The following is a 26304-nucleotide window of genomic DNA, read 5'->3' on the forward strand; positions in this document are numbered from 1 at the left end:
CATCTAGCAATAGTTGGCCAGATGTGGAAAAATAAATACTGCACCCGATCATCATTCGCTGCATTTATTGAACCGTAATGCTGCCTAATGCCCGAAGTTCCCATAGTCTCGTATGAAAGTGAGAGCTACAGAGGCAAGATGTAGCCCGATAGACTTTCATTAGCTCGGATCGATCGGAGCTGCCTAAGTCCGTAAATGATACGATACGATCATACGCCGCCAAATGATCCGTATGTCGTCAGCACGAGATGAAGATCGGCCTGTATAATTACCCCAGAATACCGTCGATTGTAAAACCGACCTACTTCGGTTGGGCCCCTTGAAAGATCAAACCCAACCGATTGCAACGTGAAGGAGCATCGCTAATGCTCCTCTCACCCTCCCATTAGATGTGGACGTGGCAAAAGTTATGTTTGCTGCGTCTTTCGCCCTCTCCGTGTTGTGTACCTTCCGCAAATACATTCTAAGTTGAGGCACCAGCAGCATCAGCATCAGCATCCGCCCCAACCGGGTTCCATTATGCAACGCTTCCATTTCTCGGAACACACATTAGAACACACACAGACCGCACGATTGTTCTTTTGGAGCGGAGGCAGAAGTAAAAATAGCTCTCGGCGCGTGCTCTGCAGTCGGCCAGGGATCACCGCCATCAACGCCAGATGTGAGGTGGTCAGTGGCTAATGGTTTTTGCTTTCTAGCGAAAAATCCGTGCGGGTTTGATCGCCTTCACAAAAACCCATCTCCGCTGCCGGTGGTCGTTGGGAAGAAACTTGAAACGCCCGGCTTCCAGGGAATGAAGAACACCGCCACCACCATCATCTGATGTCGCGCGAGGGTCATCGAGCCAGAGGTTTGTGTCTTTGCGTGGTGCAAATGCAAATCCTCCTGCATCTCCTCCTGCTAAACAAAACGTCCATGCATGCGGGTTGGTTTCGCACCCTGAAGGGCCCACCGCCCCGTGAAAGGGAAACTTTCACTTGACGCGGAGGTCGCAAGAAGCCCAGCAATTATGTACCCCTATGACCACCGGCCCAAGCGTCAAAAAGGGAGTTGACGAAGTGCGACCGGGCAATCCCACTTCCGATGGATGGTTATTAAGCGGTTGGAGGCGCACACTGTGGAGTACACACTCATTTCTACCCGCCAGACGACAAGTATGTCAGCGCGATGATGATGGTTTTATGTGCGCCGGTGTGTCCGGGACCTGTGGGGAGAACACCTTCAACCGCACCCGGCATTAGGACGGTTGGTGGGTGTACCTGGGCCACTGTGTGCGGAATCTGTGCCAAATAATCGATACTTCCGACTTCTAATGGACGCGTCGGTTTCGTGTAGGCTTTCTCCTGCCATGACCGCAATCAAGTTCAACGTCGAACGGATGATCATGATGATGATGGTGATGAGGCGGATGTTTCTAAGCTTAAAGACGGCTCTAATCCAATCACACCTGCTACCTGCCACGGAAAGTGAAGTGTCAAGGAACAATGCTGCGAAACAGTGTTCGCGCGTTTCGAAATCCGGAACTCCTCCTGCACTCGCAATAAAATTCGCATTTAACAAAGCAGCGATCGACATGCACGCCGCATGTCCAGGGCCACACAATTTACGAGAAGGAGGAGGTTGTTTAATTTGTTCGCCCGATCGACCGATACGCCCTTTGAGCTGAGGCGAGGCGTGCCGCCGAGAACGCTCCACCGGCCGCAGCAAATTAACGTTCTCGCTCCACAACCAAGGAGGTCCAGTCATGATCGATCTTGATCGATTGGGCTAATAAATAGCCTGTTGCTGATTGTGCACTCGGCAGATGGTACACGCCGTGGTAGAATTAATGCCCCGACCCGATTGGGAATTGAAATATGGTTCGGTGTTCGGTGTTCGGATATTAGATGCGGGGCATCACAGGCCGCCCAGCACGCCGATGAAACATGCGTTCGGTAGAGCACGTAAATCGTTCGGCTTTAGTAAACAATTTGCAAACAAATGGCGGATAAACAGACCTATCCCCTTAACCGTTCCAAGAATTCGCGCACCGATCATCGTGCCGCGCTTATCCGCTGGACGTTTGCTACCGATTTGTACGTGCTTCGAGGAGCGTAAAGGAGGAATTCTAGCCCCTTTTCCCCGGCCCACGCCCAAACCCACCCAAACCATTGCGCCGACAAGATAATTACGGTCCGGCAAATGGACGATCGTGTGCAGTAAACCCCCTATTTTCGCAATTTCATCCCCTCGCAATTGGGCCCCGAGCTCGACAATGTTTAAAGCCGGCCAGATCGAATAACGATCACACATGGTGCTGCGATCGTGCTCCAGGGGTCTGCGCATGCTCACCCCGCGAGCGAATGGAATCGAAATAAACCTAACCTTTGACCACCATGCGAGATGCCCGATTTGGTTGCCGCGCGATTAGACGGGTTTTGGTATAAACAAAGTTGCAGATAGGAAGGCCCATAACTCTGCGCTGAGCCGGGCCCTGTGACGATGCATTACATTCCGTGCATTTTTCGAGCGCTCGGCTAAGGCTGCTTGGGAAAATAAATAAATAGAGCTGAGCGCAAGGCAAGAATGTGTGAGAGAAAGACGCCATGGCCAAGCAAACGAGATGCCCGAAGCAATGGCCCATCCATAAAGCACGGTGGCGTCTGTGTTTAGAAAATGGTAAGTGAATTTAAATTTAAATTGTTTCTCCGTACGCGATTGCCTAACACGATACGGACCTTACGGCAGCAAAAAAAAATGTCAGCGCCATCATTAGTTTATGCGGTGGGAAAAAAATACACCACATCACACACGCGCACACGCTCGTGCTGTGTGACGTAAATTTTATTTAATTTTAAAGAGTTGTGCAAAACAAGCAACAAAACGACCCGAATATCCCACACATCGTGATCAGCTGCGTGATCGTGAGGAGCCGTATTTAACAACCCGTTGAACGGTAGAATGGGAAACGATTGGTGCGGTAAGTAACGCACGCACGCACTAGGCGGAAGATTTTACTGAGCTGTGAGCTTTTGACGCCGCAAATCAAACGGACACTAATTGAAGAGCGCCCTCTACATGCTCGTGTGTGACATTTAAACTCTTCGTTTGCACTGCGGCAACACACCTGCCATGCGATCGAGCGTCGTGTCATCTTCAAAGTGTGTTTCACTTTGTGACCCGCGTTATCTCCATGCCCGTTTACGCAACACCTTTTCGACACGTTTCTCCAACAACGAACGAGAACCTCTCCCCTATCCACGCCTAGCCAGATTTATTATGTGCTGCGCCCTGTGCGCGAACAAACACGCGAGTGATTGTTTGATCAGGGGCGGCAAAAGCACGTGCCCGGAGTTAAGTACGACCCGGCGGATTCCTGGTGCGGCGACCTCAAATATGGAGCACTCCTCCAGCGAGACCCGTTAACGAAGATCGAGTGAAGTGAAGTGTGTGCGCGAGCGCGTTGCCATTGGGGCTACCACCCCGCTTTTCTGAAGCGTTTGCTTTGCACAAGACCTTTTCTTTACCTACCGACGGCTTTATAGTTGGGTTAGGTTTTTGAACACCCACCAAGCGCACCCGCCGGTAGGATGGGATGGGCCTGTTATGAAGCTGGGGCGGCTAAGAAAAACCTGAAAAAAGGACGCCAATCAAAACACACGCAGCCGCATATGTTGTAATTGGCCCTGTTCGTACCTATGTTTACAGTGTTTGCCGCGGCTTATCCACCGAAGGTTTAGACAGAGAGCAAGTGCGTCTGCTTTTTCGGTATTTCGGCCACGCACCGAACCGCACCCCGGTGCTGTTGGGTTGTTCGCTCCCGCTTTGGTAAGAAAAGGGCAACGTGTTTGGGAATGGAAACTGATAGAGCCCCCCTGGATCACTCACCCCGCGGGCGTGGTAAGGTGTAACGGAGTGTGATGGAAAAACTAGCTCAAACGGTTGATTAGATTAGTGGGTGGAAACGATGCCACTCTACGCGAACCCCGCATGTTCGACAAGTGGCTGTGCGTTGTGATGCGCCACATGGCCCCTATGTGCGTGCGGCATTCCCTGCTTACTCAACGCACTGCATTGGAAAACGAGATGCGTTTTGTTGGGGCTGTGAGTGGACTGGCCGAAGAAGAAAGTTAGCTCTACAGAGAGAGAGTTTATGTTTTGTGTGTGTAAAATTGTGTAAGAGCTGTGTTTTGTTGCCGATTTGCCTTTAGATTTGCGCGCTTGCGCATCCAGATGCCTTTATTGTGCGTTCCCCCACTTTTTGCTTGTGTAGGAGTTTTGTGTATGCGATTTATAGCTTGATTTTCATGTACGATGTCGAAACATCTTTACGCGCCGGCAGACAGTTGATCGGTATCGTGCCAGCTTTACATAACGAAATTTCCACTCGCAAAACTTTAAACGACCGCTGATGGTTTAGGTCGGATAAGCTGAGATATTATTGTTTCTGCATGCTTGCTAGTGCCTTCCACGGATCTGACGAGGCAAACGCGTCACAAACAATACACCCATCATGCTGATGAACTGCAGCTAAGCGTTATTACAGACAACCAGCCCTACCAGTGTTACTCGAATGCGATCAAGTAAGCAACCACACGCGTAAATCTTATTTCTAAGCCACAAAATCACCCCATTTGACACGCTGCACGTCATAATTGATCGTTGTTGTGACGTGATTTTGAGGATTTTGTACACTGGAACTGCTCGCGAGGTGGGAGAAGAAATTCTGAAATCTCATCGATCGTAATAGAGTGACCAGACAATGCGATTAACAAGCGTGGTAGAACGCAACGTCGCTACTCGGCTTGCGGTTTCGGTAATTATTCGTGCAAGCTTCTCGTGCGAACACCACAAAAACCGTGACTGACGTTGATCGGTAATGGACGTTGACTGTCTTTTGGGGGAGAAAAAGCACAGACTTCAATTTTACATATTCTACCCCACCAAGAATCCTTCGTCAACGTCATGCTCAACAATGAGACACTACGTTCAAAATATTTATCCAACTGTGTTCTTCCCTCGGGACACTCCCAGAAATTTAACACTACAGGCTTCAGTTCCCGATCGCAAAGTGCTTGGTGGAGCAAAGAACAGTCCAGAATACACACACAAAAAACAGGCAACAAATCCATCGAACAAAACTGTTCAACCCTCGCGACTGACGTTAACGATAGATGTTGAGCAGAGATAGGTAGCTTGGCAGCAGACATATCACACGCTGAGATAGACGCTTCGAATGAAAAGGCCGCTTCCGGCACCTCTTAACGAAGTTCGTTCGAAAGGAAGCGGTGCTCCAAACACGCACACTCATACGATCGGCTTCGGATGGTGGTAGCGTATGAGAAATAGCACGGAAACCCTTCCAAAGGTGAACTACTCATGAACGTGCCACACTAAAATTAAATCAAATATCACTCAAGGTTCCGGTACGCCGGTTCATCATTCCGTTCTGTTTGGAGTCGATCGAGACACCGCTAACGGCTATCCGCTTCCAGCCACACCAGATTATGCCGATTATGCCACAAAGACGCGCATACGTCACCTCCTGCCCGGGCTGCTGTATATCTGTAGCCCGACGCTATTAGCGCGCAGCTCCGAAGTTCACGCTCGAGTTCGAGGTCCGGCGCAACGCGGTTACGCGGCAGTTGGAAAACATATTCTCAACCACTGCTGCCGCTGCTCTCGGTGTGTTTTCGCATTATCGCGGATCGAATGTTTACTTTTTGAGCCACCTTCTCCACACCACGCCACACCACCCCGCAAAACAACAACTCGGCCGGTCGGGGTCCGATCGGTTGTTGTCGATAGCGCACACGGGCTAATGATGAGTTTACGATGCATGTGTGAATCCCCCAACCTGATGGTTGTATATTTTTTGTCTGTGTGTTGTGTCTTGTTTTTGCGCTTAGTGTGGTTGCTTTTAAAAATAACCGAAAAAAACAATATTAACACTCTGAACAAGGTCGTTCCGGACAAAATTGTACGGTAATTGAATTTAACGCTCGCTCGGATCGCTTTTTTCGCGCCCTCGCCGTACGGTGCAGGTTGAAGACTTTTTTTACTTAGACTTAGTAGTAAGACAGCTTTGACTTCGAAGCATCTGCGTAGGTCTTTGCTATATTCTCCTATTTGTTTCACCATACACACACACACAAAACCCATCGGAACAGGATTTAACATTCTAATCATCTTCTTTCACACCTTTGTGTTTACGCTTCAGCAACCGAGACGCTTAAGTATGAAACACGCCACTGTAAACACAGCGTACACTAAGTCTACTCTCAAGACGTCGTAAACGTCACGCAGCTAACCAGCCCGCCCAACTGGAATGAACTCTAATCAAAAGCGGGTATGAATATAATAACTTCCACTTGTCGGTAACGACCTACATCTCAGACGGTGTAGCTCGCGATTCTATCGCGTCCGTCCGTCCGTGCACCGACTTCACTCACGGTTGGCTTAGAACTAAGTTGGAGCACAACGCACACTTCCAACTTCCAGCGGCGCGTTCACGGGCGCGAGGTTAGGGAGGGCATGTCGGCACTTGAGAGTTCCTTTCCTTCCTCCAACGTCAGCAACAACGACAAACGATCGCGTTTATGGGGCTGCAAACAATTAGAACCCCTCGACCGCCATCGACCTCCCGCTCCTGGTGTCCGGTTACTGGCTCGTTGACAACTGCGTCCGCCAGACACAACAGCAAACCGACTTCCTCTCACAGATTTGAGCACCCCCAGTTGCAACGCGCTGTGTCACTGTGTTCAAGGGTTTATCGCCCATGCGCACACGTGTAGCCGGTCGTGAATGCCAGCACACACAGACATACGCCAAAAACCCGATCTGGCCAGCATCCGGACTGGGGAAGGCAGACAGTTCACAAAGTTCACCGGTGTCAGTGCTTAGATCGCGAGATGGTTGCGAAATTTGAGTACTCAAGGCGGACACTGAGATAAAAAAGACACTTTGGATGTCGATTCGTGGCCACTTGTTGCGGACAGCCTATTGGGACAACTCAATCGCCTGCTCACCGCAACAAGTCCTTTTTGGGGCGAAAGGGCACCGCACCGATCATTGCGCATTCCAGCCTGCCTGAACGGATCGAGAAACAATACGCGTGGAATGTCACTCTAGATAACTATGTACAGGGCTATACGTGGCATGCGATTTGCATACCGCTTGAAGGAATGTTGCACTGCATATTAGAGCTCTAGAGCTAGACAGCCGAGAGCGCTTGGAGCAAAACAATTTGTCATCCCCATGGCGGTGGAGGAGGTATGCCCTGGGAGGTATCAAAAAGCACACAGCACAGTTCCGAGGCGCAGCTGCGATGGAATGTGTCTACAGAGTAATGGGCTCAGCTCCCAGCCAGTCAGTTGAGATGCTTTCGGTGAAGGACGTGGGAATTAAAAGCGGTGGCAAATTGGGTCCCCAAGACATCATCAAGAACTAACTCATCATCCAAAATGAACAACACCTGTGTCTTAACATCACAATCCGTTTTTTGAAGTCTGAATAATCATTAAGCGACACAAATCCCATTTGACACTTGCTGCTGCTTTTCGCGTTGACACACGATTGTTTATCAACACTAATCTGTCAAATTCAATCAACGCGCTCGTAGCCTACTGTCTCACATTACCGCACAATGACTGGCAATAAAGCGGACCCAGCCTACATCCTACTTCTCCGGTCCGTTTCGGTGTCACCACTGATTCGTTCCGCCGTTGACCACAAAGAGGCCCTCAACATTGTCTGTGTTTAATGTTTTGTTCTGTCCACTCCTCTCCCTGGGTTTCTTGCGCATCGTACGGACAGCTTTAACCTGAAGATGCGCGTGCCACTTCCTTTCTGTCCATCGTCAACATTTAGTTCCCCCCCTCCTTTCCACCTGGCAACATTATGTCACGGTTTTGCAGAATCGAGCCAGATCTGCGAATCTTCGGTCAGTAGGCTATCCACACACGCGCGGTGGACAGTTGGCCTAGTCTCGGAGTTGCTCGGTGGTCTCGGAGTTGCTCTCATTTGGCCCTTTCGAAGATGTTGGACCAAAAAAAAACAACGATCTAACCTTAAAAACCCGCTTGGACAGAGCCACAGGAGACGGAGTGCAAACGGACGCAAAAGGGGAAACATGCTCACTGACACGATTCTACACACAGAGTGAACGCGAAACGGGAAAGGAAATCGTCGTACCGTAACGCCGAGTGTCTTGTTGGGCAGCGGCAGCAAACGATGCAACGGGCCCCCACTTTGCGGAAATTGCTAACAATCGTGCAAATTATGGTTGACCTTCGGTTATGTATTCTTTGCCTTCACCGGGCCAGAGAGCCAGGCACATGGCAGGCACTTACTTAATGTTCCGCTGATGAAATGTTGCTTCCTTTTATTCGTGCCCCCGGACCTAGCTAACGGACACGTTAGCGTACGGGATGCATTCATTGTTGCAGTGACGGATAGGAGGCGGCCTTTTTTGTGTGTGTTTTGGGGGCTGCACTCAGTGCATAAATCTAGCTGCAAGACACCAACCGGAATCTCTCCAATAAGCTCTTAAAACGTGCTCACAGTGCTTTAACACATCTAAACTACCAATTCCGATGACACTACCCAAAACACCATCGCACAAATGGGGGCCACGCGCCCCGTGAAGATGACTTTTAAATTGGATAAATGCTGTGCTCGTAGCGCAAACGATCGCGCCCTGCCGAAACGCGAGGGCTGTGCACCCGGCTTAGGAAGTGTGCATCATAAATCGATTAACCAAACGGCCGGGGCCTTTGGAAAGTTGATGGAGAAAATGAGTATGGGTAGGTGACTGATTTAATGTTACCTTCCTGTGTTGTTTTCTACTAATCGCTAGGGGCTTGGGAGATGCAACAAACACGTGTGCAGCGGAACACGATCGCAGTTCAAACACCCCTCCCGTCCGTGGGTGTTTTTGTGCTTCGCGATAGCGCGATGTCTGTCGACTAGTTAACACACTAGACCCCAAAACACACACACACACATCGTTGGTATAATTGCGTAGATGCGTTTCACCCCATTGTAGGGACAAACAACAGCCCCTCGAGACATCCGATCACCACGTCATTCAAAGTTGGCGTGAGTCATCACTTCACGATTTGGATCGTTCGCTCAATTATGCACCAGCTGTGCGACGGTGTGAATGAGTGGCTCTTTATACTCTTCCCCAGGCCCCGATAGAACGCGCCACAAGACGCTCGAAATTCAACCCGTTCTGATGGGTGTCCCGTTTCCTGTGGCTTTCCCGTCGATACGACGTGGTGAAAGACCCAATCACCCAACGAACTAGGTCACTTTGCACGCACCCTAAAGGCTGCCACACTCACACACACACAGTGTTCAAAGCCCTTGGACGCACGCTCCACAGTTTCTGGGTGGGTTGATTAGCCGTGGAGAATGGAAGAATTGTACAAACGCGTCTAAAAACGGCGACGCTAACCTTCAAATTCGAGCTTGTCCTTCGGGCAAAAAAAAAAAAACCTCCCGCTGCTGCTACGCTCGTCGGTGACGATTTGCACCGTAGAATAATTAATTCACCAAATTGCTTCGAACGCACCTCTCGATCAAAAGCACCAAAACCACATTGGCCCTAACTTTGTAACCGTTCGATCGTTCGAAGGTGCCGATCGAGCTGAGATCAGGGGCTTCGAGCCCAAACGAACCGGGGCGGGGAATGAATTATGTATGCGTGAATGAGTCAATTTTATGCCCATCGTCTTTGGTTTACCTAAAACACAAAAACAACACGAGTGTTGGTAGGAGTGTAGCCAAAACCAAACACATCCACGTCAACGCCAACGCCTCAGAAAAGGGCTTTTCGGAGGTGCGTACGCGCGTTTGGTGACCCGTTTCTGTTTTCGCCACGTCTTGCACTGGTTCGAATTTGCATTCGAACAATGGGGTTTTGCATTCGAACGGCACAGGGGGTGCAGCGTCATTTTGCATTAATTTGTTGCTTGCAGGCTTGCAGACGCAACACCCGGCCCGGCGACTGCGTCACGCCCGGGGGAGGGAGGATCATGGAAAGGATCATCCCGGACGTCGCTCTAAGGCTTTAAGTCGTTTGCTCGGCGCCACTGTCACAGGATTAACATTCCAGGGGTATTAACAGTTAGTTTTCTTTCTCCTCGGGAAGCGTCGTTGGGCTAATGAAAGGTTCATAATACCCTCCCGGTATGTGGGATCGTAAGTCATAGTTGCAGTAGTGATGGTTGGCATCAGCTACAGGCAATCCCTTTCCTGCAGGATCGACCCTCCGTAATTTTTAACGGCAACGCACGTTACGCAGGCTGAGCAGAGACACAGTTTGAGCTGCGGGACAGGATACACGTTTACCTATTCCCTTTCCTGGGGGTTTCGAGCTCTGCTCGCTCAACAGGAAATGGCAAGCGATATTGGGCAAATATTGACATGACTTTACAGTCCTTTCCGAACGGTTGATGACCGTTTTTTTATCAGGAATCTACATCACTTAGCATGGGAGTGCCACAAACTGCCAGTGCATTTGCCCGTGTCGGGGAGGGTAATTCCCACGAGGGAGTTCCCGTGTTGCATGTTGAGGAATTTTGAGGAACAACAACAAAAAAAGGCACACGGAAACTATTGCTACCTGGTATTTCCTGGTTTTTTAAACTGCTACAATACATCTGTGGCAGCATATTTTTATGCTGTCCCCGGTAAAACCCCGAAACCGTCATCTGGCTACAGACTTTACAACACGAATGAATATTATGATGGTAACGATTGAAAGCATTTCTTCGACAGGTATGTTCGTCATTTTGAACATTTTTTTATGTTTTAATATGCCAAAACAGGTCCAAACTAATAATAAAGTGTAATTAACGTTACCATATTATTCAATCCTATTTATATGTATGTTTTTTATGATTCAGAAAACCCCTAGCTGAATGCTAGATTTTGGTGAAAAGTATGTAGAAAAAATGTAAATTTAAAACAATTTTTGACATTGAAACATACTGCATTTCATCCTCTCGAGGTCTCACTCTGTCCAATCCTTCAAATAAATATCCCCTAAAAGACACATTTCTCATCTCGTCACTGCGCGCTCACACCTCTCGCTATTAGAAAATCCGATGCGTCCGTCTCATTAATCTGTCAATTTACCCTTCCAACGTGTAATTTCACTTTTGGTATCGCTCAACCAAAACACCAACCAACCGCTCACAGATACAAATCAAACCCAATTAAAACCGTCCACCGTTAGGCGAAGGTTAGCGACGCGGCGGAAGTAAAATTTTGCCATAAAACCCAAAATTACTACAAACCCTCTCGAGCCGCAACGCAACCCGCCGAGGTCGGTTTATTATTAATTACCGCCCCGCTCTCATGCCGCGGAGCATAATTATGTGCGGAGAAACTTCCCTCGCTCGGAAGCGAAATGCTTTTTTTTCTGCCAACAGCAGGGCTCTTGTGTTAATTTTTCGCTTCCTTGGGCCCGGTCGTCTCAGCCTCTATCATTTTCACCACTTCGCCCAAAATTAAACGACTCCGAAGGAAGCGACAGCTGAACGGTTCGATTTTTATTGCTGCCGCCGCCGCTGCTCGCGTCCTTCCTCTTCCATGGGTGTCGGCCGGTGTGTCGTCGTGCCTGTCGTGGGCCTGTTTGGAGTTATGTAAGATTGTGTGCTTAAGTAACGCACCTCACCTCAACGGTCGTCGGTTGGGTCTAACGTTGATGAATTTCGAAAAAATTTAAATGTCCCCAATGTCACATCCGACGGAACTGTAAACGGAATGTCCCTAACCGAACAACAAATCGTAAACTCGATAATGAGACTCGTAAAATCTCTTCCCTCGGTGATCGTTCCCCCGGTTCGTGTAAGTTCCGGTCGATCTGGTGATGTGATCGTCTTCAACAAGCTCTTTACGTCTGTCGCTGTGTTAGGCTGCAACAAAGTGGGTTTTGTTGTCAGTCTCAGGCCTCCCAAGAATCAATTTAAATTTCTGAAACTCATAAAACCTAATCAGCCAATGCCCGATGGGTCCATCGATCATTCCACCCTGAAGGATCTCTTAGCCAACACGCCAACACACAGACGCAACAGATAGGGAACGTTCCAAACATTCTTCCAACGCTCCGATCGATCGGGTGACAAACGTATATGAGCCCACATTGTCACGTAATTGAATTATCTCCCACCATCCTCATCGTTATCGATGCTGGCGTCGTTGAACTCTTGGTCGCTTCTCTTTCTTTCTGTCGCTCCCCGGGGAAAACCTACCAGGGAAAATGAACGCGATCACAATGGGGAAAAGTGCAACATACATGCTACAGGGAGGGTAACACACACTCTCAAGAAAGAAAGTGCACCCCTGCCACAAACTCCCAAACGATCGCGATGATCCTGCCCTCTCTGTTGCACTCCCCACAGCGCACACAAAGTGCAAGTGCAGCGACCTTCGGGTACAGACCCCTGGCAACATCCGGCAACAACACGGCGTTGCACCGGCCGTTCATTAACATGCACCCCATGCCCCATGCTATCGGAGGTGGTGGTGGTGCGTTTTTGTTTCCATTTTTTTTCCACTATTTGTCCCTCCTCTCACCCCGCCTTGGGCTTGGGCTTGGGGGGAACACTCCGCATGAATGCATAATTTATGATCATTCAGATTGGCCCTCGCAATGTTGTTGACGGTTTCACGCTAACGGACAAATTTCCAAGCAGTAAGAAAAAAAAGGAAAGCAATCTTATTTGAATTATTGATAATGCTTCATCCCGGGTTGCGGGCGTTGGTCCACAGAAAACAGATTGTCAACTCCGCAGAGAAGGGCGACTTGATGACGTCTCGAACGGTGCACGGCGTCACTGTACGTACCTGGCAAAGAAAGAGTGAAAGAAGAAAAGGGGAAAACACACACACATTAGACATTAGTCATATGAGGAGAAAAATCGTTCCAACGAACAAGTGTTGGAAGGCACGTGTGTCTAGACAAATTTGATGGAAAAAAGCGTTTAGTACAAAATTTGTCAGCAAACCATCCGACAACTTGCATCTTGGACGTGTGCGTGTGTGTAGAACGCGTTCTCTAATGGCGTCCCCGTCGGTGCCATTCTTCCGCCGAGTGCAACCTGTACGGGTGACGAGTTTCTCCACGTTTATGGACACAATTTGTATCGATGACACAACGACGACGCCGCGGGACGAGCAGGAGACCCACGGTCACTAATGGTATTCCTTTCAAGACCCCTGGGTAAAGCGTTCCCTGCAAGCGGCCCATAAAACATTACAGACATTCCCATCCTTTGCGCGTGTGTGGAAACGTCATAAAAGGCACCATAAGCCTGCGTCTCTGATTTATAGCTTTATAGATTTGAGATTGATTGCGTAGTTCTCTTTCTCTCTCTCAGCACCTTCCGACCCGTTCCATGACTAACCGCCTCCATAATGTGCATGCAGTGTACTGACCACCAGCACCATCATCTCCCAGCCACATACGTGAATGGCCGGAAATGGCGATCCTGATGAGGTGAACCCGGGGCATACTACCACCGCGTACCGCGTATCGGCCCGTTTGGCGCACAGGTTTCGTCACACTTTGGCTGTCAGCACCCTTGGCGGTCCCTACACACACACACGCACAGTAAGTGGCCTTTTTGCCCCGGCCACAATTATCGGAACGGGTCTATCGGTCGGCGGGGCAGTGAAAGTGGCATAACGTGAGGCCGCCCCTGCGCTTGGAGGGCTGAGCGGCGGGATGTGAAGGAGTTTTGTAATGTGTTCATTATTTCATAAATCCATCCACTTCTTTTTTGCCCTCCCGTGTTTGTTTCGTGCGATGTAAACGGAGTAAGCGGACGTTTTTGGGGCCGTTTGCTTTTGCCATTTGGCTGATCCGGTACGCTGATAATTGTTTTATTACTCTAGTTTGCATAAGCGCTCGGTTTCTTCGGAGTTGTAGATCGTTCAAGCTGTCCAAGACGTACTCAGCGAACCAGAAAAACAAACGTAAACATCGGACATGATGTTAGTGCTGTAGAGGTCTATGAATGATCTTTAATATCGCATGCATTTTTCACACGGCGAGGCCTTTTAGTGCCTTTATTGGAGTTGAAGTCTTCTCTCTAGATGGTGATTGTAGCAACATCACAAGAGATCAAAGATGATACTGCTTCAAATAGAATGGTGCAGAGTCTCAACATGTCCCTAGGTCTTTGGCATGATGACAACATCTCGCACTCAATTCCTAGCAAGCTCTCCATCCAAAAGACATCAAACAACTACCATCATTGGGCTGAAAATCTTCTCCAATTCTAGATGTAAACTTAAACTCCCTTTATCGATTCTTTAACGTCACACTTGCTCTCCTTCACAGTTTAGACTTGCTGGAAGAAAAAACAAGCAATCCAACAAGTGCACAATTTCGCAATCCAAATGTGAACTCACCCTAAACGATGCAAACACCCGCCCCTCTCCCCCAAGCTCTACATGGACAACCATGCCACATTTTGACCTTCAAACGCAGTGCGATTAATGGACGTGATCGCGCCAAATCCCATACCACACCAAACCTCATTTATCAGGCAAAGGTCCATTTTCTTCTAAATACAGCACACATCATTTGCCATTTGGTGGAGACTCTTAGCATGCGCGCCCAGCGATAATGTTGCCATTGTCGAGAAGTAGTGCTGCTTCAATCACTCATCCCTCGGCCTCACTCTCCGGGGTTTTGCGTTGCAATTACGCGCGCATTACTTAGTCGGTGTATAATTGCTCCGGCCAAGAGTGATTTATCATTTTTTAGACGTGCACAATCACATCATGCCTTCGGAGGGAAGGTATTCAAAGCAGAAACGAGGAAACCGTAGCCGTTGTGTGTCCGGAGGGGACTCTCGTTTAGACGTCGCATTTAGACGTCAGCCGTACGGCCAGCAAATCCTCGCAATAAAGCAATAAAGGCTCTTACTACACCTTATTCAACCACGAAAACGGTGCCGGATCACCTATTGCAAATCTCTTTGGCGAGTGTAATTTATCGGCTATCGTAACCCTTATAACCGCAGAAGAAGAAAAAAACACGCGACATCTTGCGCCTTATTGGAGCAGATTGATTGCCACGCACGCCCGCGGACTCCGATGCGACCGCACAACATTGCGACAAATATGCGCGCGAACATTTGAGATTCACTTTCATTCACCGGTTGTGTCGTTTTGGCGAGAGGAGAGCCCTTCGCTGTAGAGCCACGGGGAACCGGTTCCAGGCGTTGGGTTGGGAAAGCGTGCAATTCGTTCTGCTGGCACACACGATGGCAGCATTCCTTTGCCGTGGCCGTGTGTGTGTGTGACGTCAGAGGCATTGCAACATACACGAGCGGTGGTGGTCCCCCGTGTGCATACTTGCGGCAAGCATTTTGCAATGGACAGGTGACGCTAGAGCGATGGTTGTCTTTTACTTGGGGAGGTCCGCGGTGTTGGACCAGCGAATGCTCATGTATTTGCGGTGGACCTTTGATTTGCCTGCAGTTGCTTTGATCGCTGATACAATGGTAGTGGGAAGGGAAGTCCCCCATCCCAGCCACGTGTTTTGTGTGCATTCCATCAAGATCGAGTGATTGCTTTGCTTCGATTGATTGGTAGCGTCATCGTCATCATCATCTAGCTACTCTCTTGATACGTGGACAAACTGAGAAGCACTCTGTTAGTGGCCTCCGTTCGAACTCCTACCCTGAGTTGAGTGAATTGAAAAAGACACACATTTCGACTTGAGAAGTACTACTCTGTGCAACGAAAACAAAGATTAAGTAAAGTCGCTTTCATGCCGGGGTGTAATAACCATGCTCAAAACAAACGACACACTTCAAATCACCTTCAGCCGGCATGCCCAGTGTGCCCTTTTATTTTCGTTTCACTGCCTTAATACCGCTCGTACACCTTAACGTCCACCCGACTGACCCCTGGCTCGAACTTTATGGAACAGGTTTTGGAGCTGCAGGTTTTTGCTTTTAGTTACCCTTCATTCCATATAAAGCCATCGGGATTAGGAATGAAGGGGGGATGCTGGGATTAGGGATTAGGGATGCTGCGGCTGCTGTCGCTATCTAATCACGGTACTAAACGACCCCTTCTACCTTCGGTCACATTGACGCTAACTAGCCCGCGGTGGTGCTGGTGCGAATCTCCTTCCACACAGCCGCGGACAAAGCGGAAACAGGTAGTTACAGGCATCTTTCGTAAAGCGGGCTCCCTCTCCTTGTGCACGGAACGCACTCAAGGACAGCCGGGTCGTTTTCGTTCCGTTCCGCTCCGTCCGTCCAAAGCATCCCATAGTAACGGGCTAAAGGATATCTCCCCCCCAGGTCGGCCCTTCTCCGAAACGCAACGCACCAGGGGCTGGTAATTAATGAGATTTATTCAATGCACGATCAAGCGACGAACCGACCCCGGTGATGTGGAGGATCAGAAATTGAATAGTTATTAGAGTCACCCCGTAGCGAATAATAAAAAAGGCCTCACGTCGAACATGTCGATTTTGTTTAAGGTTCCTCGCTGTTGTGTTTTTTTTTTTTTGCCTATTCTGTGCCTCACGACGCAGCACGATCGAGCGACGATCATGTGACGGAATTTATTGAATTCTCACGCGATCTCTCACAATCGATTACTGTGATGGGGGGAGGGGAGGAGCGGGGGGGGGGGGGGATGGCGAATGCACTGCTTGGTTGATGCATTAGATATTCGGCGTTTCTCACACAACAACACCCCACCAACACAACAACACTGGTCCTTGGCATTTTCACGCCCGTCGAGCACATCTTCAACGGTGCGCAGTGCACGTTCGGCTCATGCACGCCGTTGCGAAGGGGGATGTCAATTCGTTGACCTCTTCGCGGCGAACCGTACCTGCCGAAACAGGTTGATTTTTCAGCTAAATGGAGAGGGGGCGAAAAATGGGCAAGAAATTAAAGAGCTCTGCTTCAAGCGGAGGGAAGCGAGATCGCGTAACTCCAGCTCCGAGCGACGACGTTGAGAGTCGACCGGGGCCGCGATGAAGGGATCCTAGGATCTGATTAAATGCTGACGCTAATAGCCGCGGGCATGATAGCGATCGAGCGCCCGTATGCTCACACAAGCCTGTCCCGATTTGTGGGGCATTAAAAATCAGCAAAAGACTAGAGGCAGGAGGAGTAGAGGAGGGAACCTGTGTATCGATTGCAACATACCTCACCCGTTCTGCTCGCGGTTGGGTGGTCGAGAGGTGTGTTTTTTTTTTGCTTTCGGTTGCATAAGTGCCAAAGACCACAGGTTTTAAGCACTCTTTATATTGTTTCGCGTGTGGTTGGAGATATTTATCGATAGCCCCCAAAGCCCCCGAAAGGTAAGTTAATTTTCTTTTTATTACTTTTGTTACTCCCTGCGGTGGGGGGGACATGTGTTAGTAGTGCGGTTTTTAGTTTGCTATTTTTTGTTTTGCAATGTTTCGTATTCGAAGGATTTGGCAAATTAGTGGGTCGATGTTAGAAGGTGCAACGTACGGGCGCGCGCGCTCATACAATGCGCACCTCCCTCCCTCCGAAAGGCAAATCGGTGTTGCGGTTGATTGAGATCTTAATTCGCTCGAGGTTCTGGTCGGGTGTCAGGTGGCAGGTGTCGGCATTGTTTTCTTGCCAAAACCCGAAAAGGTGAAGGAAAATTCCCGCGGGCAGCCAAGGTTAATAGATGGAAGATTAGGCAACAAAAAAGACAAAACAAGGTCCTTTTATGGTTGGACGAATTGAGTTTTGGGTTTCGGAGTGAAAACACCTTTCAATGGAATTTTGAACCACGGTTGCATAATATAAGGCGCTTTTATGCGCCCATACTTGCCGCTAACTCAAAACGGTTCCAATCAAAAGCTGTTAAATCGAATCTCCTGTCCGCGTAATCAAATCACTGCAGCCAAATGGAAAAATGCCGACCGGTGGGAAGTTTTCCCGGGCGCACAAAATCCAGCCCCGTATGATCACCGATCGTCACTAATCGACAGATACGTAAAGCGGGTGCCATAACAACGATCGGAAGAAAGATACCACACCTTCCTGTTGCACACTGTGTGCCTGTGCCTGCTCGATGAAAAATCGTGCACATTTCATTTCCCGCACATTTCGGATGCTGCTGCTGCTGCTGTTGCTGGTGCTAATCGCATTTGCGCAAAGCGTGGATTTCCTTCTCTCGCACCCGGTGATGGTGGTGGTGATGGTGGCGGATACGCTATTAATTTATTACATCCACAACAACCACTACCACCGGACGCCACCCAGAGCACCATAACTAAAACGACCGGGCCGCAAATCTTCCAGGTAACACCAACACCGCCCCACGCCCTTTTTCGCCTGGGAATGGAGCACAGTTAACCGAAAGCCCAGATGGAGGAATCAGTTGGCTAATTTATGCTTTGCCACGGCTTGTGCATATGTTGTGTGGTACGCCCGCCCGAACCCATTTCATGGTACGGGAAGAGGCCCGTAAAATCCCGAACTGCCAAAATATCGTTCCCCTTTACCTTCCCCGCCACCTCTTGTTGAAGCAGCAAGAAAATCTAACTGAAAAATGTGTACCAACCACGCGTGTATAAGTTTACACGGCATGTGTATGTCTGTGTGTTTGTGTATAAATATTCCCCAAATAAATAGCCAACATAAACAACACCGTGTAATAAGCAAGAAGCTCTGCCGCTCGCGTGCGTGTGTACGTGTAGGAGGGCGGAAGAAATCCAGCGGGAAGATGCGAATCCTCAGCAAAGTGCGGTTAATTGCATTGAAAATTTATTAATTATAAATTTCCGAAAATAAACCCCACTCAAACCACCCCCGCGAGGGGGCGGGGGGCAAATGCGGCGTGAGAATTACGGATGCGAACCACCTGGAGAGAGAGAGAGAGAGAGAGAGCGCGCGCGCGCAATCTAACAAGAAAAAAGGCAAAGAAAAAACGGAACATCGCCCGGTTCCACGGCTCATCAAAACGAACGCACAAAGCGAACACAACAAAAAATGGTGAGCCTATTCCGTTAATGCAATTAATTATCACACACCAAAGTGTTCGGTTCGGTTTCGTTTGTCTGCTGAGGACGCCGGCCGAGTAGCCGAAGAAGAAAGCATGTGCATGAGGCGTCCGTACACTCTGCTTACTGTGTTTGGTGGGCTTCAATTGTACGCCAAGGCCACCCAAGGGTGGCTAATGGGGGCCGGCAAATCCCTACCCAGAAAGGAAACGCACGGGAATAGGTCAATGCGTTTGGTATTACTATTATTTGGACATCAAGCGACGAACCCCCTGCTCGCACGAATATGAACTCAAATGGGGAATTGGAAAATCATTGATCGCTTCATCTGACCACGAAGAAGTGGACCACACACACACACGGAACACCTTCTTGAATGTGGTGGGAGAGGGAGCAGATATTAAGAAACAAATCCTACCCATTTCCAGATCGCAAAACACGGAATTGCCGTAAAGTTTAACGATGCCATTACGGGATGATTATGAGAGCTTTTCGGAGAGCGATGGCATTATGGTTGGGTGGCTTTTTTTGCGTAGGCATACACCATAATGTATGCCATAAAGTGGGCCTTTCGTTGGGAGGTGGCATTACCAAATCGATTCCGTTTAAATTAAGCTTAATTTTGGGAAATTGCCTAATTTCTATATTTATCAAACGCTGTATCGCGCCTGCCATTCCAGCGCCCAATAACCAATCATCCGGAATGGCCGTGAAGTGGACTTCCCTTTTAAAGACACAAAAGCAATATACATTTTAGTGTTCACATTCCTCACACGACAAACCCCGCCAGCAAATCAATAAATCAATCATTAAGCTCCGGTATGCTGCTGTTCCGCAGGGTTCGCGTACGCCGCGTAGTCCTTTGCGAGCGTCTAAGCAACTCCCCCCCTTCGGTATGCAGTGCGCACCACAACAACGAAAAAAACATGCGCTCTACACCTGCATAACAACCACTGATTGGCAAATGCCTGTGCCCTGTGAGACCACACGTCCTTGAGGTGTCCCGAGCCGGGCCGGTTCATGATCATGTCCAGCGCACGATCGCCTGGCTGGCTGGCTAGCGCAAAACGTGGATCGTGTAGAATAAATTCAACCGGGCAGAGCATTAAATCGCCACCACCGCTATAAATACCATGCTGAGGGTGCTCCGAATCTCTGGATTCGATTGTTATTTTTGCCGGCCGCGCGATGGCGTCAAGGTGTACCACTTGTTCTTGACACGTCGCTCCGTAGCGTAACACACAAAAAAGCCGAACCGTCGATGTCGTTTCGGGGCGGGTGAGCGCTACAAGTGTAAAACACTTCTCACCAACCGTGCGGCACCCCGGTAGCATAACACAGCCATGCAAAAGTGTAGCATGAAAACTGGTACTGGGTCCCCCCGCTCACATGTGGCTGGAGCCACCGAAATAAGGTTAAGGCAAAGTAGGCTTCCAAACGGTTCCGACGCGTTGGCTGTGAGAAATCGCATAAACCGAAAAAAAACAAGTAACAGACGACGCACGGTGCTACGCACAGGTCGTTGGCCACCCTTGCCACCGAAACTGGGTCCCTCCAATGTTGGTTTTTGCCGGGTTTTGTCCGGCGCTAATTTATGCGCAAAAGTGTAGCGAGTATGTGGTTTCGCGGCTCATGCGGGCCATAGCAATGGGACCCGAACAGCCTGCTTTTTTTGTCTACCGCGGTTTTGTGATAACAAAACGGTTCATTCTTCGTCGTCGCCTCTAGTAGGGAGAGGTGTTTGTGTTAGTAACAACAACAAAAAACCTGAACTCGATCGTTATACGCTTGCGTCACGTACCGTGGAGTCCTTCCACCCCCCGCCAATGGGTGATTGAGAAGGTTAATAGCGTATTTGCATACGGCAGAAAGCAGATGACCCAAAATGCTAAATCGTGCCACGGACAGATTGCTGAAGTGAGGAGGTCTTGTCCTGTACGTAAGGCATCACAATATAATCAGCTTAAAGCCAATCAAAACACCCCTCCGTACGCCTTGCACACTTTTAAGCAGATGAAGCAGTATTATTAACTAATATGTTTTAAGCCATCAATCCGCATGCTTCTTTGGCACTTCTAATGAGAACCGTTTCGCAAAGGTAAAAGGCAATAAACTATAATCACAACAAAATTTTGGAAGGACGTAGGGACGATACATTGATTGATGGTTACAATAAGCATGACCTTATCAAGCAATACAAGGTTACGGGGAGTTTTTTTACGCTGCCAATTGTGTCCCTTGCTCACTGCCAACCATGCTCTGTCCAGCATTAAACATACAAGCGTTGTTGTTTGCTGTATCATTTATCAACCCACTCTAAGGATGAACAATAAACACGTTTTGCGCAAGGTACACGCTTTTGTACATGGTTCTTACACTTTTTTGTTTGTTTGCAAAAACATCTCCTCTCTTCATGGTCAGAGATTTGTTTTTTTTTTTTTGCTTCGAAGGGGCCCAGCTTTCAATGAAGTTTTCGTATGTTTTTCCTTCGACCTTCCGTTCGATCACTGTAGAATACCTTTTTTGGGATTCTATCGCTTAACTGTGAATCTATTATCTGTTTACAATACAATCTCCGGTGTGTTTTGCTGAGCGATGTGCGACACGATACCCTGTTTCGGATGGCGTGGTAAGGTGTGGACGAGCCGAGCGAACTGGTAACATGGAAAAATTAAAACCCAACACCTCGGAGAAGACGGAAGATGCTCGAGATGATGCCACAAAAGCGTCCCGGCGAGGCAATGCCACCTGCTACACCCCGGCTAGGACCGAAGCTCATTTCCTAATGTCTTCTGACCTACATCCGCCGACTACGGTCGCTGGCCCTTTATCGCTGGAGGAGAGCGTTCTACCTGTGCGTACGATCGGCAGGGCATTGCGTTGTTGTTTTGCTGTCTCCTCCCATTCCGAGAACCTCCTGCTGAGCCCTTTTCATTCGCCCGACCGAAAAACTCTGAAGCCGCCTTCCAAAGCGTCCATGTGTGTGTGTGTGTGGAGCCATCGCAATTTATCACAAAAATAGGAACATAGGAACTATGCTTTAACAGCATGCGATCAGCAGCTCACTCATCTCGAGTGAAGGATAGGGGTAGAACTGCAGGGAAGGCATGCGAGGTCGAAAAAAAACACACGGAACACGGAACAACAATCAAGCTTCTACGCGCGTCCTCTGTTAGACACTCCGAAACTTTATGACAATCGTCATGTCATTCTTCATCTTTGCGACGCTTTGAAAGAGTCTGCGCATCTCCACACGAAAAAAAAGCCTCCTAGACCGAGTCCAATGTCTCCGCGAGATCAACCCCCAAAACACACCTCGGTCCACGGGTGATGGGATTTTTGAGCCTTTACCTATTAACCGTCCACCGCCGTTGGGCGAACTCCAAAAGAAAATCCTAAAATGCAGAACGAGCCGCATTCTTGGGCAATTTGTATTCAAATGGTGTTAGTTTATTTTTTATCTGTGTTTCCCCTCTTTCCCTTTTTTGTGTTCTTCCTCCATTCTAGGGCTGGGCCCACGTTGCCGGTTTGTCGACCGGTAATTTATTAAACCGATCCCACAACCCCAACCACATCAACAGCAAACACCTTCCAGGCATGGCAACGGCATCGGCGGCGCATACGTTTGGGTGTAATTCTAAACGGATCGAATCGAGCTTACCCCGTGCGTTCGCGCGCTGTCCACTCTTGCACCAAACCCATCCAACAAATCGTTTTTCCACTACACCAAAAACAACTCCGGCAATTACACTTTCTTCTCCAGAGCGCTGCTGACGACGTACTACTGACTGACATTTTCTTCGCCCGCTGGGGTTTAATTCTAAAGCTCTCTGCTGGAGGGAGATGCAGCGGACGTGATCATCCAACCCGAGGCGACGAACCTTGAGTGATCCACCGTGACCTGGCCCTAACCTTGATTTAAGAGCGCGCTTATTTAAAGGTACAGCCCTGGATGCCCTTCAATGAGTTTTCCCGGTGTCGTCACCATGTAAGCGCCTTACACACACACACACACCCGCGAGCTATTCGGTGGGCTTCAGGCTTTAACCGTTAGCAGGCTTACGGTTGACTTTCGTAGTTCAATAGAGCGTTTGGGAAAGAATTACACCTCCCGCTGGGTAGCTTCTGTCAGTCAACTGTCCCCGCAGTTGTTGGCAGGGAATTGATACAATCGATGGTGGTGGTGGTGGTGGTGGTGGTGATATTTGATACAGCCAATGGTGGATGACTACTAGTACACTCTAGCGTGTTGTCCGCAATTGAGCGTGAGTGTGATTACCTCACTTTGTTTGATGAGTTACGTAAGTGAGGCGTATGGCAGTCTCCTAAAGTAAAGTGACTCCTATTTCCATGCACCTATGATACTTGATACTAAGCATACGTTCAGGCGTACGACTCCTCTTATCTATGCACCCTGAAGGGAACTGCAACGCTTATCTTTCTAGTACATTCTCTTTCCTCCCATTACCACAACAATTAAATGAAATAAAACCTGAATTCCACCATGGTTTAAAGCCCGGTCCATCCCCCCCCCCCCCCCCCCCCTAAGGGCTACCTGAGTGTTTTTAATTATCATTTCGTTCTGTTTCACATTCTAGCGGAAACTTCCACTTTTACTTCCTGCGCCATTTGTGCGGCCTTCGTGTGCCGACTCGAGGGTGCACCCCAAATGCCCTCTCCAACTGTTACCTGTTTTCCCGGTTCTCTCACACAGCACAGAAAAGTAGCATTCGCAATCGCGTGGCCCCTTAGCCCGCATAGCTTTACCGGTGGTGTACGCAGTTTATGTCTTTACCGTTCACTTTTGCTCTCGTTTTGGAGAGGCAAATCCCGCTGAAGGACTCCAAGCAAAGACGTTGGGTGTTGAAGAAAGGGAGTGGACTAGAATGGTTACCAATGATCGTTATGGTGGATTTGTGTTTTTTTTGCAGTGAACTCCAAAGACGTAGACAGTGACTTCGCCGTCTAAGGGATCATAATGTTCCGTCGCATAAGTCCCTGTTTGGAGCTCACACTCTCAAACGAAGTCTCACTTATTTTAGTCCCTGCCTTCTACATCCCTTTCCCAAATGAAAAAGGATTAAATCTCATCTCATCGAAGCTTCTTGTTGCAGTTTGACATCATTGTCCAGCAGATCTTCGGGAGTTGAGAAAAATATCGTACAAGCGCATCTTTCGAACATCCATTATCGACTTTATAGCCGGAAACAGTAGCCACACATCGAATGGTAGCGCTGGGAAGCTTTAGGGCTTAAAGGGACGACCGGACAACCTCAGAAATTCGATAGCGTCGGATCGTACCGGATTTTAAGAGCACATTCCTACCGACGCTGCCTGCTCATGTTCTCACCGAGACTGCATCACCGATCGTATCGGACAGGATCTGATCGTATCGATCCGGTAGCACAGCAGAGACAGCGGCAAAGGTGTACGAGCGTGTACGGTGAGCCGCATGCTGCAGACAAACTTCCCAAACCCCCCTGTTAAAAAAAGTGGATGGTGACAAGATTATGTTTATGAGAAATTAATACCACCACTCCTCTTTTTTTTCGTTTTGGGTCTTATTCTTTTCTCTGTGTTCTCTTTCCGCTCGGGGTATGATCTTTTTTTCTTCTTGAAGATGCTACCATACAGCAACAGCAAAAACTTCAAGGATGGAGCCCAGCAAACGAAGCAGCATAACCACATAATCCAACGTTCTTAAAGGCATTATGCATTAGAATGGGGAGCTCGGAACTGGGTTGGACTGTTGTCTGGGGGATTGGGGCGACACACCATCCCAAACAATACCGACCTTTTAGATCGTTTTTGAAGATGATCGTCACCGCTTTTTTGTGTGTTGTTGCGATACGACAATGCCTGACAAATGCCACGATTTATGGGCAATTCCGAGTAGAACCGAGCACATAATCGGCCGAGCAGCAGCAGCAGCAGCCAGCCGGTGGGATGCTTCGAAAATATAATCGTCTTGCCGCGTTCATGGAGCGGAACCACTGCCGTTTATCCCGCAGTGTTCATCACACTTGCAAATGGAACAACAGCCTTAAACACACACACACACACACCTTCACAAGAGCACAAAAACCTGTTCCAGAACCTTCAGGGTCTGCACTCCAAACGCATATGGCGGGGGTTTTAGTTTGTTCTCACTTCCACTTCATTTGCCGGTGCAATCCCGAACATGCAATCCCGAAGAACAACCGTCCCGAACAATCCCTCCTCTAATTGAAAATCCTGTTTCACCATCTGGCAATGCAGCACAGCAATCCAGCGCAAACCCCCTCTATTTCCACACCATTACCCAACTGGCAGCCTTTATTATGATGAATATCCTCAATCAACCAGACAAAGACCGCAACAGGCGGACGAACGCATACAGAAAGGATTATACATCCCTTCGCTGTTTAAACTGTAAACCGAAGCAGTGTAGCTTTGAAATGTTTTCCTAGGACACTGTCGTCAAATATCGCTTACGTGTACAGGATGCCGTGCCTCACCATCACCAAATCACGCTCGGAACAGAGATCCCGGAGCACCGTTTGCCATCCACAATTATGAATGCTTACCTGGAAAGGGAGAGAAGAGAAGAGGGAAAGAATTTCGTTATAAAAATGACTCAGAAATTACCCCATCGCTCTTATGCTACTTTTTTTTACTTTATTAAGACCTCTCTACCTCAGTCAAACGCGACCAATAGCAACGTTTAGCGGATAATTTGCTGAGCTAGGCTAAGAAAGGTCGGCGTAATCGCCAGCATGTGGCAGGTAATTAGGAAGAGAGCAAAGAGCAAAAAACAAAATCAAAGCCATTCCGCCAGAGCAGTAGCCGGCTCATCACTCTACAAGATAATTAAACAAGATAGATGCGAAACCGTCGCCACAGTGTCCCGCCGTCATCTTCCAGGCATCTGTCACTCGCCTTTCCATCCAGATGACGCTGCTCCCCCGGGAGGATCAATCTCGGTGTGTTTGCGCACGATGTACTGGCAATGCAATTTTCTTCCGGCCAGCTTCTTCCTCGCAACATCAAATATGGACATGTGCGTGTGTACATAACCTTCAACACGATCACTTTCCCCGAATGGATACGTGGTACACGCATCGTGACTAGCCGCTCCCCTGTCCCCAAGCGTGGCTCTGGTGTGTGTGTCTGTGTTCAGCCGAACCAGTTCACTTCCTCCTCGCCCAGCCCACCAGGATGCAATCTGTCAACGCCAATTCGAGCGAGATCCCTGGTTGCGGTCCGTCGCTTTGGACGCTCGTGATGGATGGATGGACAGATCGTGCGCCCGTGTTCGGGGTAGGGGACGG

General features: G+C 48.9%; 1 protein-coding gene across 3 annotated transcripts in view; it reads right to left on the minus strand.

Moving 5' to 3' along the window:
• The window catches only part of LOC5667093 (supervillin), a 205880-nt gene that overhangs the window by 144428 nt on the left and 35148 nt on the right, over positions 1 to 26304 (minus strand). Inside the window, exon 1 of one of the 3 annotated variants that reach the window (XM_061642228.1) lies at positions 6181 to 6344. The exons of the other annotated variants lie outside the window; for them this stretch is intronic. The gene's annotated coding sequence lies outside the window, so the exon portion shown is untranslated. Of the gene's footprint in view, positions 1 to 6180; positions 6345 to 26304 lie in introns of those variants that run through there. 3 annotated transcript variants of the gene reach the window in all.

The sequence above is a fragment of the Anopheles gambiae genome, chromosome 2, assembly GCF_943734735.2.
Source record: "Anopheles gambiae chromosome 2, idAnoGambNW_F1_1, whole genome shotgun sequence".
Lineage (NCBI taxonomy): Eukaryota > Metazoa > Arthropoda > Insecta > Diptera > Culicidae > Anopheles > Anopheles gambiae.